This window comes from Elephantulus edwardii, unplaced genomic scaffold (genome assembly GCF_000299155.1).
Source record: "Elephantulus edwardii isolate Elephantulus edwardi_28Jun2011 unplaced genomic scaffold, EleEdw1.0 scaffold00017, whole genome shotgun sequence".
Classification (NCBI taxonomy): domain Eukaryota; kingdom Metazoa; phylum Chordata; class Mammalia; order Macroscelidea; family Macroscelididae; genus Elephantulus; species Elephantulus edwardii.
The window spans coordinates 1,065,936-1,071,547 of NW_006399767.1; the positions used below are offsets into that span (position 1 = coordinate 1,065,936).

The 5,612-nt window shown below is 41.1% G+C and overlaps 1 protein-coding gene and 1 pseudogene across 1 annotated transcript in view; both read left to right on the plus strand.

Moving 5' to 3' along the window:
* Positions 1-5,612, plus strand: part of PKHD1 (polycystic kidney and hepatic disease 1 (autosomal recessive)) — an 866,042-nt gene that overhangs the window by 678,381 nt on the left and 182,049 nt on the right. The gene's annotated exons all lie outside the window — the stretch shown is intronic.
* On the plus strand, positions 2,731-3,849 carry LOC102852438 (annotated as a pseudogene).

Genomic DNA, 5,612 nt, shown 5'->3' on the forward strand with positions numbered 1-5,612 from the left:
TTTTTCATTTCAATGAACATCTACAGAGATTTTGGGATTCCATTCATTCATTGTTGCACCCTTCTCCCCGCACAAACCCCTCCCCCCTCCCCCCCATAAATACCTTCTTATAGTCATTTCTCTTCAGTTGAGGTGGTAAATTTGATGAACTCTCAAATGTGGCTTGCTACTAGGATCATTCAGCATCAGAAGTCCATTTGCACGTGAGGAATTTTGAAACAGCTGGTTGCATGAAGCACAGATACCTATATTTCTATTCATATTCATTCTCTCTCTTTCACACACACACACTCTTTCTCTCTCTCTCACACACACACAAACATACTCCAAAAAAACAATGAAAAAAAAAAAATCTCACAACTTCCCAGGTATCCTGCACTGTGAAATTTGATAACTACTGCTATAGAGCTATATACTCCCTTTGAACTAAATAAGCCAGATATCAGATAATATTTTAAATGTAAAAAGTGAAAAGTTTAAGTTTCTCATGAATAACCAATAATCAGCTTTCTGTACCAAGTACCAATAGATATAAAACCACTTTCTTACATTTATATTAGGTATATTTATATATAAAGGAAATATAATATTTAAAATATACTAGGTGTATGTGCAATCTAAAGTCTTTGAATAATAAGATTATGTTGAATTTTTTTTAGATCATTTATCCTAGCAAGACAATGGGTTGCAAGACCTCAAAATGTCACTTTTATGGTACACTCCTGGATAAAAGATCTTACTGTAATTCTAAGATTTTTTAAAAAATTCCACATTAAATCCTTATGTTACAAATCTAAATTCATGATAAGTTTTCCCTCTCACATCTTCCTTGATACTGTTCCCAGTAACTATGATATGAATAGGAGGACTTTTGACCAAATTTATCTTCAGGGGAGGTAAACTGTCCTTCATACTTTATTTCAGGGGAATTAGAAATATTTTATCAAATTCCATTACTTCTTGAGAAAGAAAGTTAAAAATCATGGTGGAAACCTTAAAAGAGACTTTCCTCAAACAGAAAAATAAAAGGTTAGGTTGATAAAAAAAGAATATAAAGCTGGCATTTGACTGTCAGCGCGTGAAGTGATGAAGTGGTTTCTGACTGAATGATGTGAAAGCTGTAGCAATGAGGAAACCAATGCTTAGCTGCTTAACATAGAGGAGGGCTAGCAGTCTCTCAACTCATTGTTACCAGCTCTTGAAATGTATAGCTCCTTTAAGCTTTTAGGCTTCTCTTTCTCCCCATTTGTCCTGAGAGTGACAGCAAGATGGTATTATAAAACGGGAGAGCAGACAGGGAGGGAGAAATGTGAGGACGGAATGGAGAGAGGAAACGGTTGTTAGAAAATTTGTCTGCCAGTATCAGTGCTTGCCGAGGTCTTTTTCTGCTAGCTAGAGGGGGAAATACCATTCTCTTTTCCCAAGCAATTATAGGCCCCAAAGATTGAAACTTGGTATATAGCTCTTTAATCTCAGCAGATATTTATGGTTAAACATTAGACTTTTAGGATTCCAGATGTCAGGGTATTAAAATATAAAGGCACAGTGGAGTCTCAGAAAATATTAGAATCTTTGGGATATGTGGCTGCAAGCGATTTTTATCCCAAGCAGAAGAGAGTTAAAGCTTCCAAGTGATACTTTGTAAAACCCAAAGAGCACCTTTCTTCTACCTTATTCTTGCAATCCACCCTGCTGGCCTGGACTGCAGGGCAACGGATGTCATAACAATATTTGATTGCCTTTCAAAGCAGTCCCTTCTGGGATTCTGAATGATTTTCATATGTGATTTGCTAAGGAAGATGTAAAAAGGCACATGATCCATGGGGACAATTTCGTTTTCCTTTCCTTGATGTAGACAATTTATTCCCGTGACTATCTACGTTTCTCAGTTCTTTTCACTATTTGCCACAGCAGATAATAGCACAGCAGCTAAATGGTACCCAGCAATTTCCAGCTCTCTGCTAACATATTGAGATGAATTATCTTGTTGAATCTTACTGACATCATCTATCCTGTGACATAAATATCCTTATACCCTTCATTTTATGGATGTGAAAACTAAGGTAGAGAGTTTTAAGGATCTTGCTCAAATCCTACAAGTAACCAACAGAATATAACTAATTAAACAGTATATACTGGTGTCACAATGTGTAGTGTTTGGGAGCTGAACTGAAAGTTGGTGGTTCAAGGTCACCAGCGGCTCCAGGAGAGGGCAGGCCTGGTGAGCTGCTCACACAAAGACTCTGGCTTAGGAGAGCCAATGGGGCTGTTCTGCTCAGTTTTATTGGAGCACTAGGGGTTGGAACAGGCTTGACATCAAACTATAACAACATACTGCACTTCCCTTGTTCCCACCCTTCCACATTTTCTTCCTTTTTCCTCTACCTTATCCATCTTTAGCTCTTTATCTTTACAATTTATGAATCTTCCTGACATACATATTCCTTCAAAACACAAAATAAGGACCCCCTACTTCCACCCGCGCCCATGGGAGCCTGTTCGCGTCAACTGACCAGAGTCTGTGAATTCTCCGCTCCGAGCCTGCCTGGACAGCCCCAATTCCAGTTTTTCAGGTGTCTATTAAGAAAGGACAGGAGCTCTGGTAGCTTAATAGGAGGAGTTGTGCTGCCAACCCTAAGACAAGTGGTTCAAATCCACCAGCTGCTCCAAGGGACAAAGCTGGACCACCTCCTCTAAAGAGCTTTTTATCTTCTGAGAACACTAAGAAGAATGGCCCTGCATCAGTTTTTGCTGGAGCCAATCACCTTGTCATGCCTGGAGTCGGGATCACACCCAGATTGCCCTGAGCCCCAATAATCATGAAGTCCACATCTACAAGAAGAACCAGAGCCAGTGGGTGAAAGCTCATGAGCTCAAGGAACGCAACCGGCACATCACAGGCCTTGGCTGGGCCCCCAAGAGCGAGCGCATCATCACCCGTGGGGCAGACCGCAATGCCTACATCTGGAGTCAGAAGGATGGCGTCTGGAAGCCCACCCTGGTGATCCTACGGACCAACCAGGCAGCGATATTTGTGAAGTGGTCCCCACTGGAGAACAAGTTCGCTGTGGGCAGCGGGGCCCTGCTCATCTCCATCTGCTACTTCAAGTCTGAAAACAACTGGTGGGTCAGCAAGCACATTAAGAAGCCCATCTGCTCCACGGTCATCAGCTTGGACTGGCATCCCAACAGCATTCTGCTGGCGACAGGCTCCTGAGACTTCAAGTGCAGGGTGTTTTCTGCCTACATTAAAGAAGTGGATGAAAAGCCAGCCAGTATGCCATGGGGCAGCAAGATGCCTTTTGGCCAGCTGACGTCTGAGTTTGGTGGCAGTGGCACCGGGGGCTGGGGCTGGAGTCAGGGCGTCAGCTTCTCTGCCATCGGGAGACCCTTGGCCTGGGTCAGCCAGGACATCACCGTGTCCATAGCGAAGGCCTCCAAAAGCGTGCAGGTCTCCACTCTGAAGACGGAGTTCCTGCCCCTCTTTAGCGTGTTATTTGTGTCAGAGAACAGCATCGTGGCACTGGCCATGACTGTTGCCCAGTGCTTCTCAACTATGACGACCGTGGCTGCATGATCTTCATCTCCAAACTTGACATTCAGAAACAGAGCATCCAACGCGACGTGTCGGCCATGGAGAGCTTCTGCAACATGGACAAGTGGGTCACCACCAAGAACCGCAACACGGCTTTGGAGACGCTGCGCCAGAATAGCATCACTCAGGTGTCCATTGATAAGGTGGGCAAGTAAGACTGCTGTAAATTCTGCGCTACTAGCATTGATGGAGCCATGACAGTTTGGGATTTCAAGACTTTGGAGTCTTCCATCCATGGCCTCCGAATAATGTGAGGCTGAGCAAACCTCGGAGATTGAGCCAGCATGACCAGCTGCAGCTGCTTGCCTCCCCGCCCGTAAGAAACACTAAAAACGCTACTGTGCAGATGCTCCTGTGTGTGTGCGTGTGTGTGAGAACAGAATTGTGAAAAGCAGCAAAGATTTAATGCCCTGGCCAGTTTCATTCCATTTTTGACCAAAGCTTCTCTTTAAACAATTGATATTGGAAAATGGCTACACTGACCTAAAGGAAGGGGGGCAGGTATGTAAATTGTCTGCTAGAAAATTGAATAAAAATGCTAAATGTGAAGAAAACAAAACAAAACACAAAATAAGCTGCCACTGTACAAGTATTCCAATGTAGCAATGAGAATCATTATCATTAGAAACTCTGATAGCATAGTTGTGCTGCTGCTAACTAGTAATGGTTACCATTTACCTAACACACTCCATGGACTGAACATTATGTTAAGTGGTTTCTAAACATTCCCCATGTCCTCACAACATCTTACATGTAGGGATTGTTATCCTCATTCTACATTTGGATAATTGTGGGTTTAGGGTCGCTATGAGTCGGAAACGACTCGACGGCACATAACAACAACAACAACAGGTAAGCCAACACATTTTTCATGGTTCTATCTGGAAACTCTGTGAACTTTGATAAATGTCAGTAGTTATAGAAAGGCTTCAGGCCTTTTGTTTACAGGGTCGCTGTGAGTTGTGCTCGACTTGAAGGAAATAAACAACAACAATAATAACATAGTTAGAATATGCACAGACAAGATCTAAATCCACATTTGTTCACCTTCATAGCCTGAGTTTATAATCACACCTAGATAAGTATCATTATGTCACCTGAATCATTTGTTGGGACTTTGTACACAGATATATTTAACTGAATAATCCACACAGTGTCTGATAACGAATAATCTATAGGTTTTCAAAAGCAATCATTACTTATTTGAACATTTTAAAGACAATAAAATGAAAAGAACAGAAAAGTCTCGTTTAGTTTCTTTTATTGCATAAATATATATGAAAACCCGAAGGTAGGTGCAACCAACCCAAAGGCTAGTGGTTCAAACCTACCAGATGCTCTGAATGAAAAAGATGAGCAATCTCCTGCTTTGTAATTTTCAGCCTCTGAAAACTCATGGAGGGTCAGCCCTGAGTCAGTTCTGACTTGACAGCATTTTAACATTCAGGAAAAACATTTTATCAATGTTAACCAAAGGAGCTTGTGATGATAAAGGAGAAATATAGAGTTGTAATTTTGACCATAGGACAATATTACTTTTAAAAGTTATTTTATTATTTGTATTTGTGTTGACTATGTTACTGTATGACTCTCCAAAAGGGCATCAGTGTTAACTGCTTGGGTGGATCTGAAATATTGCTACAAAAATGCAACTGGAAACTCTGAAAGATCTAAAGACTATAGACCAGAAAACCCTGCAGGCAATTATGATCATGCCATGGGGTCTCGATGAGTTGGAATAACTCAACAGCATGTCACAAAGGGTTGTTTTAGACCTTGTTGCTCTATTGCCCCTCTCAGCTTTCCTCAATGGATTCCTATGATAATTTCTACAACTTAAATGCTTACTGAGCGTCTTCTGAGAGCAACACTGAAGAATAGATTTGATGCTTTGTAAATGAATGAAACAAAAGATATAAATGATTATATAAAAGTGAATGATGGTATGTATAAATAATAAACTTAAAAACATTTTAAAAAATAGTGATTGAAAATCTGATAAGTTGTGGGAAACCTC